At 41.9% G+C, this 16,713-nt stretch overlaps 1 protein-coding gene across 12 annotated transcripts in view; it reads right to left on the reverse strand.

The window, feature by feature from the left end:
* LUZP1 (leucine zipper protein 1) overlaps positions 1-16,713 on the reverse strand; it is a 97,975-nt gene that overhangs the window by 10,721 nt on the left and 70,541 nt on the right. The gene's annotated exons all lie outside the window — the stretch shown is intronic.

Below are 16,713 nucleotides of genomic sequence, written 5' to 3' on the forward strand. Positions count from 1 at the left end.
CTGAAGGAAAGAGGAAATAGGGACTTGTTCAATGGGTATAAAGTTTCAGTTCTGCAAGATAAAAAATGTTCCAGATATTGGTTGGACAACAATGTGAATATATACATAACACTAATAAAGCTTACATTTAGAAATGGTTAAGATGACACATTGTATGCATTTTTTGCCAAAATAAAAAATATTTTTTAAAAATGTTAAAGCACAAAAGAAGTAAAAAGCATAGAGAAGGAGGGCAGACTTTCAGTTTTGGACCCAGCATGTAAGGAGCTTCTAAAACCATCACTTCTTCCTGATGATAAAAAGCTGAAGAAACAAAATCAACAACTCTCCTCAGATCCATCAGAGAACTGAGGCCTCAGAGAAAACCGCTTCCCCCAAGTTAGACAGATAAGCTGATACAGAGAATCACAGTTTACCAGAGCATATATGCATAAGTAGAAACCTCCATGGGAACTAGTACCAGAGTGGGAAAACCTAAACTGCACTGACAAAATGCTGGAGGCTCAGCATGGACAACTTTGAGAGGCAGAAGAACAGGCAGCTTGTCTCAGGTTTTTGCGGGGGGAGGTGGGGAAAGATGCACCACACTTTGTGAGCTGTATCTCCAGGAGCTGTACGAGGTTCCCACAGTGAAGATGGGAGAAAAATCCCCTCGTGCTGCCAGCTGGAGGAGGGTAAAATTAACCACTATGAAAGCAGTGTCACAGCTACTGGAGTCTTATCCAAACCTAACCGACCTGGGGGATGGAAAATACCTAACTCCTGCTCCCTCTAACCTTCTACATGGAGGAAGGAATACGCCCAATGCAAGCCACCCTGTATCACCCAGGGGTGGGGTAGGGAGAGGGGTGGCCTATGGACCTGACAATGAGAAGCACGTGTGAAATTCACAGCCCGGGGGCCTGAGGCTCACTAAAAACTTAGACCTAATCACGGAACAGAAGAATACTTGCCCTACACCTGACCACCACATCACTGAAGGCCTACTCACCTAAGTTCTTTTTACCCATCATGTTTGGCTTTCAACAAAAATTACAAAGTGTAATAAAAACTAAAAAATACAGTTTTTAAAGAAACAGAGCAACAATCAGAACCAGACTCAGGTATGGCAGAGCTGTTGGAATTATTAGAAATTCAAAACTATAAGATGCTAAAGACTCTAATGGAAAAAGTAGACAATATCCAAGAACATCTGGGTAAGGGAAGCAAAGAAATGGAAATTACAGTAAAGCATCAAAAGGAAATGTTAGACGTCAAAATCACTAACGAATGAAGAATGTCATTGACTGTCTCATTAGTAGACCAGACACAGCTGGTAAAGAGTCTCTGCACTTGAAGATATATCAGTAGAAACTTCTAAATCTGAAAAGCAAAGAGGAGAAAAAAAAGAAACAGGGAAAAAAATGGAACAGAATATCCAAGAAGTGGGATAACTACAAGAAGTTTAACACAAATGTAATGGGGATACCAGAAGAAGAAAGGAAGAGAAGAAAAATTGAAGCAATAATGACATAATTTCCCAAAACTGTCAGACAGCAAACCACAGATTCAGGAAGCTCAGAACACCATGCAGGATAAATACTAAAACAAAAACCCCAAGGCATATCATATTTACACTGCAGAAAATGAAAGATAAATGGAAAAAAATCCTGAAAGAACTCAGAGGAAAAAATACCTAACCTATAGAGAAACAAAGTTAAGAAGTAACATCTGACTTCTCAGAAATCAAGCCCATGAGAAGCGAGTAGAATGAAATATTTTAAATGTTGAGAGAAAAACACTACCAATCTAGATTTCTGTACCCTACAAAATTGTCCTTTAATGGTGAAGATGAAATAAACACTTTCTAGGACAAATAAAAATTGAGGGATCTGTTACCAGTAGATCCACCTTACAAGAAATGTTAAAAGAAGTTCTTCAGTGAGAAGGCAATGATATATGACAAAAACTTAGACTACATTAAAAACAAAAAAAGAGCATTAGAGAAGGAATGAGTATGAGTAAAATAAAACTTGATTTCTTCTATTCTTGATTTATCTAACAGATAATTTGTTCATAATAATAGCAATACTGTATTCAAGTGGTTACAGTGTATGTGTAAGTAAGTGAGTCACAGCAATGATAGGAGAGAGGAATCAGGAATACTTTGTTATTATAAGGTACTTGTACTACCTATAAATGTACATTCAAACAGGGAAACCACTAGAAGAAAAGTTTTAAAAGTTTAATTGATATGCTAAGAAAGGAGAGAAAATGGAACCATATTAAATGTTCAACTAAAACCACAGAAGGTAGAAAGTAGAAGACAAAAAACAAGAGAAACAGCAAACAGTAACAAACATGGTAGATACTAAGCCAACAAAATAAATAATCATTTTAAATACCAATAGTCTAAACACATTGATTAGAAGACAGACTATTTGAGTGGATCAAAAAATTAAGACTCAAACATGCTGTCTACAAAAACCCACTTTAAATTTTAATAAAGATACAGTTTAAAAGTAAAGAGATGGAGAAAGATACACTATCTAACACTAATCAAAAGAAAGCTGGAGTAGCTACATTAGTATCAGATAGCAGATTTCAGAACAAGGAATGTTATCAAGGACAAAGAGGGAATATCACATAACGATAAAGGGTCAATTCTCCAAGAAGACCTAACAGTCTTTAATGTGTGTGTGCATCAAAATACTTGATGCAAAAAATGATGGAACTGCAAGAAAGAGACAAATCAAATTACTATAGCTGGAGAGTTCAACACCTGTCTATCATAAGTGGACAGATCCAGCAGGCAGACAATTAGTGTAAGGACATAGCTGAACTCAGCAATACCATCAATGGGATATAATAGACATCTACAGACTATTTCATACAACAGAATATAAACATTCTTCTCAAGTTTACATGAAACATTCACCAAGACAGACTATATTCTGGGTCATAAAATATACCCGAACAAATTTAAAAGAATACAAATCATACAGTGTCTGCTCTCAGACCACAATGGAATGAAACTAGAAATCAATACCACAAAGATAGCTGGAAATCCAAAATACACTAAAAATTTCAAGTATTGGAACTGAATGAAAATGAAATCAACTTTATTAACAGTTGTGGAGTGTAGCAAAAGCAATGCTTAGGGTCAAGTTTACAGCACTGAATGCAAAAGTTAGAAAAGAATAAAGACTTACAATTAGAAAAAGAAGAACAAATTAAAACCAAAGTAAGCTGAAGAAAATAATAAAAATTAGAGTAGAAATCAATAAAACTTAAAAATCATTAGAAAAAAAATTCAATGAAACCAAAAGCTGACTTTCTAAAAATACCAATAAAAACCACCAGCTTCTTGCCAGGCTAAATTTAAAAAAAGAGAGAGAGTGAAAACACAAATTACTCATATCAGAAATAAAAGAAGGACATCACTACAGATCTCACTGATAATAAAGGAATATTATGAACAACTCTATATACACAAATTCAATAACTATACATGAAACGGATCAATTTCTTCAGAGATACAATCTACCAAATTCACACAACCTTAAACAGGATTTTCAAATCTCTTACAATTATACAGTGGAAGTGACAAATCAGATTAGATCTGATAGAGTGCCTGAAGAACTACGAGCAGAGGTTCATAACATCGTACAGGAGGCGGTGATCAAAACCATCCCCAAGAAAAAGAAACGCGAAAGGCAAAATGGTTGTCTGAGGAGGCCTTACAAATAGCTGAGAAAAGAAGTGAAGTGAAAGTTGTTTAGTTGTGTCAGACTCTTTGTGACCACCCATGGACTATATAAGTCCACGGAATTCTCCAGGCCAGAATACTAGAGTGGGTAGCCTTTTCCTTCAACAGGGCTAAAGGCAAGGAGAAAAGGAAAGATACACCCATCTGAATGCAGAGTTCCAAAGAATAGCAAGGAGAGATAAGAAAGCCTTCCTCAGTGATCAATGCAAAGAAACAGAGGAAAACAATAGAATGGGAAAGACTAGAGATCTCTTCAAGAAAATTAGAGATACCAAGGGAAATTTTCATGCAAAGATGTGCACAATAAAGGACAGAAATGGTATGGACCTATCAGATGCAGAAGATATTAATAAGAAGAGATGGCAAGAATACACAGAAGAACTATACAAAAACGATCTTCATGACCCAGATAACTACGATGCTGTGATCACTCACCTAAAGCCAGACATCCTGGAGTGTGAAGCCAGATATCCTGGAGTGTGAAGTCAAGTGGGCCTTAGGAAGCATCACTACAAACAAAGCTAGTGGAGGTGATGCAATTCCAGCTGAACTATTTCAAATCCTTAAAAACGATGCTGTTAAAGTGCTGCACTCAATAAGCTAACAAATTTGGAAAACTCAGCAGTGGCAACAGGACTGGAAAAGGTTAGTTTTCATTCCAATTCCAAAGAAAGGCAATGCCAAAGAATGCTCAAACTACCACACAATTGCACTCATTTCACACGCTAGCAAAGTAATGCTCAAAATTCTCCAAGCTAGGCTTCAACAGTTCTCTCTTGAACAGAGAACTTCCAGGTGTCCAAGCTGGATTTAGAAAGGGCAGAGGTCAAATTTCCAACATCCACTGGATCATAGAAAAAGCAAGAGAATTCCAGAAAACATCTACTTCTGCTTCACTGACCTTACACTAAAGCCTCTGAGTGTGTGGATCACAAGAAATACTAGACCACCTCACTTGACTCCTGAGAAACCTATATGCAGGCCAATAAGCAACAGTTATAACTGGACACTAAATAATGGAATGTTTCAAAACTGGGAAAACAATATGTCAAGACTATATATTGTCACCCTGCTGATTTAACTTATATGTAGAGCACATCACGCGAAATGCCAGGCGGATGAAGCACAATCTGGAATCAAGATTGCCAGGAGAAATATTAATAACCTCAGATATGATGATAACACCAACTTTTTGGCAGAAAGCAAAGAGGAACTAAAGAGACTTTTGATGAAAGTGAAAGAGGAGAGTGAAAAGCTGGCTTAAAACTCAACATTTTAAAAAACTAAGATCATGGCATCCGGTCCCATCACTTCATGGCAAATAGACGGGGAAACAGTGGAAACAGTGAAAATGAAAGTTGCTCAGTTGTGTCCAACTCTTTGCAAGTCCATGGACTATACAATCCATGGAATTCTCCAGGCCATAATACTGGAGTGGGTAGCCTTTCCCTTCTCCAGGGGATCTTCCCGACCCAGGGATCGAACCCAGATCTCCCACAATGCAGGTGGATTCTTTACCAGCTGAGCTACAAGAGAAGCTCAAGAATTCACTAGAGTGGGTAGCCTATCCCTTCTCTAGCAGATCTTCCCAACCTAGGAGTTGAACCGGGGTCTCCTGAGTTGCACAGAAACAGTGACAGACTTTATTTTCTTGGGCTCCAAAATTACTGCAGATGGTGACTGAAAGTGAAGTCACTCAGTCATGTTCAACTCTTTGCAACGCCATGGACTGTAGCCTACCAGGCTCCTCCATCCATGGAATTTTCCAGGTGAGAGTACTGGAGTGGGTTGCCATTTCCTTCTCCAGGGGATCTTCCTGACCCTGGGATTGAACCCAGGTCTCCTGCATTGCAGGCAGACGTTTTTTACCTTCTGAGCCACCAGTCACAGATGGTGACTGCAGCCATGAAATTAAAAGACGCCTGCTCCTTGGAAGAAAAGCTATGACAAACCTAGACGGCATATTAAAAAGCAGAGACATTACTTTGCCAACAAAGGTCCATCTAGTCAAAGCTATGGTTTTTCCAATATTCATGTATGAATGTGAGAGTTGGACCATAAAGAAGGCTGAGCGCCAAAGAATTGATATTTTCGAACTGTGGTGTTGGAAAGACTCTTGAGTCCCTTGGACTGCAAGGAGATCCAACTAGTCAATCCTAAAGGAAATCTGCCCTGAATATTCACTGGAAGGATTGACGCTGAAGCTAGAAGCTCCAATACTTTGGCCACCTTATGCGAAGAACTGACTCATTTGAAAAGACCCTGATGCTAGAAAAGATTGAAGGCAGGAGGAGAAGAGGACGACAAAGGACAAGATAGTTGGATGGCTCAATGGATGTGAGTTTCAACAAGCTCCAGAACATAGTGATGGACAAGGAGGCCTGGCATGCTGCAGTCCATGGGGTTGCCAAGAGTTGGACATGACTGAGCTACTGAACAAGAACAAAATGTATGCTTAGTCACTTCAGTCGTGTCCAACTCTTGCGACCCCATGGACTGCAGCCCGCCAGGCTCTGTCCATGGGATTCTCCAGGCAAGAATACTGGAGTGGGTTGCCATGCCCTCCTCCAGGAGGTCTGCCCAAACAAGGGATTGAACCCAGGTCTCCCGCTTTGCAGGTGGGTTCTTTACCGTCTGAGCCACCAGGGAAGCCCAAGAGTGACTTGAGGAGATGCCAAATGCTGCCTCTCTCCAACCCCAAAGCTCCCCCATTAATTATACTTAAAGCCTACAGCCACCAGGTGGAGCCCATGCTCAGCTTTTGAAAAACACTAAGGTCAGAGGTGCTGGAAACAGAGCCTCCCTCCCTCCCGCAGCCTTCAGATCACGCCCACTCAAGGATTATTCTTCCCTCCCCACCACTTGGCTCCCCTGTGTTTTATCTCTGTCCTCTCACTTTTGGTTCTTTCCATCTCCCCTTCTTCTTTCCCCAAGCGTACAGGCTTCCTCATTCTCAAGAATGGAGAGTAAAAAACCCCTTCAGTGGTATTTTTATAAGAAAGAAACCTCTTTCCTTATTCCCATCTACATTTCCACATACAAACACACTTGTTTTGGACCTCCCTGGTGGTCCAGTGGCTCAGATTCTGAGCTCCCAGTGCAGGAGGCCCAGCTTCAATCTCTGATCAGGGAACTAGATCCCACGGACCACAACAAAAGAGCTCACATAACAGCAACGAAGACGGGAGATCCCACATGCTGCAACTAAGGCCCAGCACCATCAAATAAATTAATTCTCACACACACACACACACGAGCACACACACACACACACACCTGCACACACGCGCGCGAACACACACATGGACGCACACACACGTGCACACACACGCACACACACGCCCGCACACACGCATGCGTGCACACACGGACGCACGTGCGCACGCACACACGCGCGCGCGCGCACACACACACTGCTCTCATACTTCGCTGGTGGCTCGGCAGTAAAGAACCCACTTGCCAATGCAGGAGATGCAGGTTCAATCCTTGGGTCAGGAAGATCTAGAGAAGGAAATGACAACCCAGTATTTTATTTTTTTAAACTGCTGTGGAAGAAGGGAGGGAAGAAATCCTGTGAGTACATGGGAAGAGTTGCAGACTGTGAATGAATAGGAAGGCAGGCAGGGGACTGACTGCCTTAAAGGACCTTATAAATTATCTTTAGGCCACTTCAGTATTCTTGACTGAGAAATCCCATGGACAGAGAAGCCTGACAGGCTACAGTCCCTGAAGTCTCAAAGACTCAGACATGACTTAAGAGACTAAACAACACAAGTTAAAAAAAAAAAAAAAAGCCTCTTAATAAGGGTGAAAGAAGAGAGTAAAAAAGCTGGCTTGAAACTCAACATTAAAAAAACTAAGATCATGGCATCCAGTTCTATAACTTCAAGGCAGACAGAAGAGGAAAAAGTAGAAGCAGTGACAGATTTTATTTTCTTGGGCTCCAAAATTACTGCAGACGGTGACTGCAGCCATGAAATTAAAAGATGCTTGCTCCTTCGAAGGACAGTTTTAAAAACCCAGACAGTGTATTGAAAAGCAGAGGCATCACTTTGCTGACAAAAGGTCTCCATAGTCAAAGCTATGGTTTTTCCAGTAGTCATGTATGGATGTGAGAGTTGGACTATAAAGAAGGCTGAACACCAAAGAATTGATGCTTTTGAACTGTGGTGTTGGAGAAGACTCTTGAGAGTCCCTTGGACTGTGAGGAGATCCAACCAGTCAATCCTAAAGGAAATCAATCCTGAATATTCACGGGAAGGACTGATGCTGAAGCTCCAATACTTTGGCCACCTGATGCAAAGAACTGACTCATTAGAAAAGACCCTCATGCTGGGAAAGACTGAAAACAAAAAGAGAAGGGGGCAGCAGAGGATGAGACAGTTGAATAGCATCACCAAGTCAATGGACATGAATTTGAGCAAGCTTGGAGAGACAGTGGAGAACAGAGGAGCCTGGGGTGCAGAAGTCCACGGAGTCAAAAAGAGCGTAACACAGCTTAGAGACTGAACAACAGTTAAAAAAAAAAAAAGAAAGAAAGAAAGAAAATTAATTACAATTTTTTAAATTTATTTTTTAATTGAAGGATAATTGCTGTATAATCTTTTTAACTACCAATTTTATACGCAGGGTGGATGGGACAGGGGACTGAACTAAGTATGGGCCATAAATCACTTTTAAGTGAATAGATACAAAGGATCTATATTGGCATAGTAGTTATTGGAGGACAAAAGATATATGATGCTTCAACAAAGAGAAGTCGCTCAGTTGTGTCCAACTCTTTGTGACTCCATAGACTGTAGCCTATCAGGTTCCTCCATTCATGGGATTTTCCAGGCCAGAGTACTGGAGTAGGTTGCCATTTCCTTCTCCAGGGGATCTTCCTGACCCAGGGATTGAACCCAGATTTCCCGCATTGCAGACAGACGCTTTACTGCCTGGGTCACCAGGAAGAGCAGCAAACAAAATGCTTTAAACAGCTTCAACAAAATGCTTTAAAACAGCTTATCCTCATAAGCCATTAAATTGTATATTTTAAAGACAAGAACTTCATGAGAGGAACTGTTCAGCTTACCCCAAACTGAAACATTCTCTTCAACATGTCTTATTTACACTAATTTACACTATATTTTTCATAAACAAATCCCCTTCTCAGAAAAGGGAAATGTTAAACTTAAGTACAGTCCCATCTATAAATTAGAATTCTGAATTAGTAGAGTCCAGGAATAACTGCTTTTTATTTATTTATTTATTTATTTATTTTTGAATAACTGCTTTTTAAAATTCATTTGGATTTAGTGTCGATTCTACATGTTTTGTTCAAGGTTCTGATATGAATCAAAGGATGAAAAAACTAAACCCACGGAATATACCAGGCTTCCCAGGTGGCACTTGTGGTAAAGAATCTGCCTGCCAATGAAGGTGACCAAAGAGTTGTGCACTCGATCCCAGAGTTGGGACAATCCCCTGGAACAGAAATGGCAACCTGCTCCGGTATTCTTGCCTGGAAAATCCCATGGACAGAGGAACCTGGTGGATTACAGTTCATGGGGCCGCAAAGACTCAGACACAACTAAGCGACTGAGCACACACTGCTGTGGTTGTTGTTCGGTCGCTCAGTCGTGTCCAACTCTTTGCAAACCCATGGGCTGCAGCACACACTGAATATACAGCAAATATAAACAGAAAGTTACAACACACCACTACTCAAAGTCCTTTAAACAGCCTTATGGTTCTCAGGGCAAAGCCCAAACCCAAACTCCCCAGCATGGCATGTGAGTGAAGTGAAAATTGCTCAGTCGCGTCCAACTCTTTGCGACCCCATGGGCTGCAGCCTGCCAGGCTCCTCTGTCCATGGAATTCTCCAGGCAAGAATACTGAAGTGGGTTGCCATTTCCTTCTCCAAATAGCATGTGAGGTCCTTCATAATCCACCTTGCCTATCTCTTCAGCCTCATCTTCAAACTCCACATAGGCTCTGTATTCTCCAAGTTCCACAAACCATGCACTCCATCTCACCTCCAGGCCTTCACTAGGTTGGTAATCATTCCTTCTCATTTGCTTCAGATCCCACCATAGGCACCTCCTCCTGGAGCATGTCCCTCCTGAAACCCTGAACGAGATCGGGCACCACTTTCATGCACTTTAGTCTGCTGTATTGATCCCACCACAGCACTTACCACAATGCATTCAGGTTTTATTTACTCATCTTATCTCTCCAACTTGTTCCTTATTCATCACTGTATTCTCAGCACCCAGCAAGAAGCCTAGCACATAATTAATGCTTAAAATTTGATGAATGAATGGCTGAATGTGCCCCCTAATTATCAAATAGCTGATCAATCCTTTGGCACTAACCATTAACAGAAAATAATAATAATAATAAATGATGTCAAGGAGCCAGTTACTCATGAATTACAATGCAGAGAACAACTGACAAGAACAGGTGCAGTCAGCACAGATACCAGGGCCTGTGGTGACCCTCTGAAAGGTCTCCTCCCAAGCCCTAAGACGTGCACAGCGCCTCTCCCTGTGGGACAATGACCCATCTGGCTTTCAGGTCTATGCCACGGAAATACGACATAAATACCAGAAAACCACAGCGTTCACACAGACTCTCACTACTGGAGAAAGTGTTGAAGCAAAAAATATTTTTGGATCTTCTTCCTTTCCTTAGCAAGTGATTTCAGAGCCAAAATACGGCTAAAAGATCATTCAGTCCACTGACTTTCAAACGGGACTCAGCAACTCCCACCCCGGGTCCACCTCGGGAAAAAGAGAGGGGCAAAGGTCTCAGCAGGCTGTTAGGGTCCCTCTCTCTGTCAACCAAAGAAGCTGATTTTAGTTTCTTAACATATTGAAAGTGAAAGTCGCTCAGCTGTGCCCGACTCTTTGCGACCCCATAGACTATATAGTCCATGGAATTCTCCAGGCCAGAATACTGGAGTGGGGTACCCTTTTTCTTCTCCAGGGGATCTTCCCAACCCTGGGATCGAACCCAGGTCTCCCACATTGTGGGCGGATTCTTTACAAGCTGAGCCACAAGGGAAGCCCAAGAATACTGGAGTGGGCAGCCTGTCCCTTCTCCAGCAGATCTTCCAGACCCACGAATCAAACTGGGCTCTCCTGCATTGCAGGACTCCTGCAATGGTGGGAGTTGGTAAGACTCCTCTTTACCAACTGAGCTATCAGGGAAGGTCCTAACATATTGGGCTTCCCCCATATGACTATAACGAAAGAGTTCTACTGCTTTTATTTAAAATAAAACTGCATGTTTGGCCTAATCCTCTAATTTTAAGAATGAAAGAACAGAGACTCGGGATCTCTCCAGCAACTTAGCAAAATCAAGGACTTTAGTCTCCTGACTCTACCCAGAACTCTTCGCACCAGGTTAAATCACTTCCCTACAAATTCTTCAGCACTTTTACAAAGTGAGGAGCTCTGATTACATACAGACCAGTAACAAGTATGAAGGAAACAAATATAGGACAATCCCAAACTGAGCACATCTATACTACAGTCACTCTATCAAGTAGTTACTATACAGGCTTTCTCTAGGAATCCCTCATCTATCTACGTGAATAAATTAGTTCTCTGATGTTTCTTCATCCATCCAAAGACAATATGGTAATCCCCTGGCATGGAATGCACTTAGCAGAATGCCTCCCACACAAGTACAACAAATAGTAGCTATTACTATTACTTATGGCTCAGACAGTAAAGAATCTTCATGCAATGCTGGAGACCCTGGGTCAATCCCTGGGTCTGGAAGATACCCTGGAGAAGGGAATGGCAGCCCACTCCAGTATTCTTGCCTGAAGAATTCCATGGACAGAGGAGCCTGGCCCGCTACAGTCTATGGGGTTGCAAAGAGTTGGACACAGCTGAGCAGCTAACACTAACTACTCAGCTTGCGCAATAACCTTTTGGAATAGGGACCCTCAAACTTGCCCAAGGTCACACAGTTAGTAAGCAGGACAGCTAGATGGTGAACCCAAGTTCCAAAGACCATATTCCCTTAAGAATGCTAACCTGTCTGGCTGACTCATTGAGCTTTCTCCATGCCTTATTAACCCCACCTACTTCACAGCAAAAGCTCTTTGAAAAGTCCTATGCATACCTAAGGTAAATTTCTCTAGGCAGAATCCTCCTAAAAAGAGCGACTCACTAACATCAGCCCTCCACCCTGGGAAAACAAGGAAATGGACTGAAAATGGGGTTAGTGTCACTCATCTCTGACCTTTCGGCCCTATGTACAGCCAGAGAAAGAGATGCTTTGCTCTTCCGGGAACATCCACAAAGGGAAGAGACAGACGCCTTTCCTTCCAGTCCTACTGCATTCCCCATCAAGTATGTGTCTCCAGTTAAAACTCATTTATTTTGTAGAAATCTATGGAACATCCATGACGCACCCACTATCCAGCCAAGTGCCAGAGAGAGATGGTTAAAACAACCCCTGCCTTTAAGGAGTCAGAAAGCTAGACCTAACTATAAAACAAGAATAAAGAGGCCTCCCTGACCATCTCACAAAACATAGCACCCACTCTTCTGTTCCTTGTTCTCTTTTCCTGTTTTTTTTTTCACTTAACACATTTCACCACCTGATAAATGTGCTGGGAGCTTAGAAGAAGCAATTAATTAATTGTGCCCAAGGGTGTGGTCTGGGAAGGAAATTATGTATATTAAGCCTCAGAAATCATGGGAAAGTGAGGAACGGGACAGGGAGACTATTCTTTAATGCCAACTTCCCCCTCCCCACCGGTGTCTCCCTCAGCTCCAACTCATACTAGCAAGATGCCCCACCAAGTGTCGCTCATGAGCCCCTTTCTGCCGAAGGTTTTGAACCCAGTTCCAAGTGGCCCTATCTAGCATTCTGGAGGCTGGCTCTTTTTCCTGTTCTGGTGGGCCAGAGGTCTGAAACAGTACACAGTCAAACGTGGCCTGCCCTTTCCCCCAACACAGTGCCATGATTCACTTCCTGTTCCCAAGAGTCATTTAAAGCAGAGGATCTGCAAATTTTTTCTTTCAAGTGTGATGGTATCCATATACGTATATGACTGAGCTTGAGAGTGAGTATTTTAGGCTTTGTAAGGCCTAAGTTCTCTGTCCAACTACTCAACTCTGTCATCACAGTGTGAAGCAGCCATACACAATACATAAGCAAACGACGTGTCTGTGTTTCAACTAAACTTTATTTTCAAACATAGGCAGTGGGCCTGTAGACCAGTTTGCAAGTCCCTGACCTAAAGGAAAATGAGAACTATTTTAAAGCAGCTTCCTCCTGACAATTCCCAGTTACCTATCTTAAAACCTTCAGCTGTCCACATCTCACCATCACTTCTTGAGTGTTTCTATTTAATTACTGAACTTAAATGATTTTTCCCAGAAACATAAATTCATGTATTTTAGATATGCAAATCTTGGGGTTGGGAGCCCAACTAGCATATAGAGGTTCTCTGGGTTGGATAGGATTTAGAGATCATCTGATCCAACCTCCCACTCCATGAAGAAATTATCTGGCAAGTAGTTATTCAGCTCCTATCCAAACAATTCTAATGACAGGAAGGATACTCATTTCCTCCCAAGGCAACTCATTTCATCTTCAGACAGCTCTAAGGCAAGATACTCTACTTGTTTCTTCTCAGCACATTTAACCACTTAATTCTTTGTGAATTTACTTACTGTCTCTTTACTAGATCGTATGATCTACAAGGTCAGGAACATGTTTTTTTTTTTTCCCCCCCAGTACCTCTTTTTACCACTGTCTTTCCAGGAGTTTGAACAGCAGTACATAAATGGTATAAAGTAATCATTTACAGAGAGGGAGGAAGGGAGGGCAGGCAAGTAAAACAATGCTGCATTTGGGGGATGTTAAGGAACTCAGCAGTACTGACATGACAGGCACAAGGGAGCAGCGGAGCAGGTAAACTGGTACGGCTGGTGCAACACAGAAGCCCTTGAAATTTCACAGCAAGTGCAGAGGCTGAAGTGGTAATGTTTGAGGAGCACATTTAGAATTCCCCACTTTCCCTTTTCCTCTTTCTTCCAAGCCTCCCCTGCCCCATTCTGATGGTTGATCATCTCTCACTGAAGTTTTCTGAAGTCTGTTCAGACAGACCCTCCTCCAACAAAAGTGCACAGCCCTAAAACTTGTAGATACAAAATCCCCCTCTAATGCACAAGTAATATGTTTCAAGACCCCTGGTGGACACCTGAAACCACACACAGTACCAAACTCTGTATGTACTATGCTTTTTCCCGTACACTTGACCCTGGAACAACATGGGTTAGGAGCAACGACCATCTAAGCACTCAAAAATCTGTGTATAACTTACACTTGGCCCTCCATAGTTTCAATTCCTCTGCATCCTGGGTTCTGTGTCTATGGATTCAAACAACTGCAGACCATGCTGTACTGTAGTATTTGCTACTGAAAAGCATCCACATAAAAATGGACCCACACAGTTCAAACCTGCACTGTTCAAAAGTCAACTGGATAAAGGCTGGGTCGAGAATTCATTCATTAGCTCAGAACAGCAAGCAACTCCAAGTTATAAATTCTTTATTTCTGTGTATACGTTCTTAGTTGTGTCCAACTTTTTGTGACCCTTTGGACTATAGCCTGCCAGGCTCTCTGTTTATGGCATTTTTCAGGCAAGAATACTGGAATGGGTTGCCATTACCTCCTTCAGAGGATCTTCCTGACCCAGGGATCAAACCTGCTTCTCTGGCGTCTCCTGCACTGCAGGCAGATTCCTTACCTGCTGAGCCATCAGGATAGCACCCATTTATTTCTGGAGTTTTCCATTTAGTATTTCTGGTTGACCTGATCCATCTTACATTTACACTGTTTACCTTTTTTTTTTTTCATTTCAACTTGAAAGTTAGTTTCGATCAATAGTTTCAGCTGTCTAAATATTTTCTACACCTTCCAATTTACAAGCATTCACTGTTTACCTAACAAGTATGTCTTTTCTGTATATTCATCCAAATTGATTTTCAAATTGTTAAATAAAATATAACCAAGAAAAGCCCTCCAGAATGCCATTAAAAACAACCCCTCTAAAAAAAAAAAAAAAAAAACAACCCCTCTAGATAAACATCAATCTATTAACCAGTACTTGCACATCACCTACAAGCAAGCCGGCCCCAAATTCTGTCTTGGGGTCACATGAGAAAATGGTAAATACCTAATTTTAGCACTTAAGACATATTACTTTTTTAGTATATTTCTGAACCCCTACTCCAGCCTAGGAGCCTTTTCAAAAAATGAAAATGAACTGCCCTGATATACATCAAAGTGCTAAATATATGGTTAATTATCCCTGGATGGTGTGATTTCCCCCTCCCTTAATATTTCAATAACTTGTACTGATTTTACAATTTACATAAAATCATGGCAAAACCCAAGGGAAAAAAAAAATGACCAGTTTGTATGAGCTAGTGACTTGCAGGGTCATCCGTGTGTTCTTATCCTTTGCTTAATCTGCTTTAGAATTCTCCCAGGATCACTGTCAAGTTTCCAATGATACCCTCAAGCCCATGTGACCTAGAGGTTAACTCCAGATAAATCAAACATCTATACAGGGACAATCAGAATTTGACTCTGCCTTCAAACTCTATGTCCAGAATCCATTCCTTTCTAGGGCTATGCAGCACTGCCACCTTCGTCCTTGTCCCGACTACGGACAGAGGCAAAAGCTTCCTACCTGGTCTCCTTGCTTCCACCATTGCCCATTTTCCCCATCCTCCACAGTCTACTCCCCAACAGCAAACAGAGTAAGCCTTTTAAAACATAAGTCAGGAATTCCATGGTTGTCCAGTGGCTGAGATTCTGTGCTCCCAATGCAGAGGGCCCAGGTTTGATCCCTGATCAGGGAACTAGAGCTCCCATGCTGCCACTGAAGATCCCACATTCACAATTAAAAAGACCTTGAGTGCTGCGACTAAGACCCAACACAGCCAGATAAGTATTTACTAAAAAGAAAAACAAAACAAAACCAGTCAAATCATGTCTCTCTTCTGTGGTCCACTCCTCAGTGGCTATCTCAGAATAAAATGTGCTCCAGAGGCCCTATCCCAGCTCTTGGGCCCTCAGTGAGCTGCAGCCGGCTCTGCTCTGCTCTGGTCCCCTCTGCGCTTCCCCAGCTGCTCCTCTCCAGCACACGGGCGGCCCTGTTGGTCCTGGGACAGCAACAGTCACGCTTGCGTCTCAGGGCTTCTAGATCTGCTGTTCCCTCTGCCTGGAATGCTCTTCTCTCAGATGACTCCTTGGGTGTGTTTCTCACTTCTTTCAGGTCTTGGCTTAAAGTATCACCTCATCAGAGACCTTTCCAGATGACCTGACATAAAGTAACAGTTTCTCAGCTCCTCATCAGTTCCAATTACCACTTTACCCTGCTTTTGTTCTTCTGCGCACCTATCACATATAGGTGTTACTTATTTACTATATCTAACTACTCACTTTTTTAATGTTTCGACCCATTAGATTATATTCCCTGAGAACAAGATTTTTTTTCTGTTTTGTTCAATGCTGAATACTTAGCTCTAAGAACCATGCTAAGCATGTGGTAGGTGGTGCCCTCAGCACATAAGCGCGGTATATGGCAAAATATGTACGAGAGGTACGTGTAATAAATTTTGTTGATGAAAATGATTACTCCCCCCTCCCAAATTCACCAAGTATACTTAAAAAAAGGGGGGTGCTCCAATAAAAAGAGACTAAAGTACCCTCAGAAAGATCAATGAACAAATGAATACTGACTGCCATTACACCCAACCAAAAATGAATTTCATTACCTACCCAGTTCCCTGAGGTAGGAAAAATGCTCCAGGGAAAGGAATAGAACAAGAATCCTGAACCAATTAACAGGTCAAGATTTGCCTTGAAATTCCCCACTCTCTCAAGAAGAGCCTGTCCTGTCCCTAACTGTGCCTGCTTCCAGGAGCTCCCATGAGATTGAGAAA

This window comes from Odocoileus virginianus, chromosome 30, assembly GCF_023699985.2.
Source record: "Odocoileus virginianus isolate 20LAN1187 ecotype Illinois chromosome 30, Ovbor_1.2, whole genome shotgun sequence".
Lineage (NCBI taxonomy): Eukaryota > Metazoa > Chordata > Mammalia > Artiodactyla > Cervidae > Odocoileus > Odocoileus virginianus.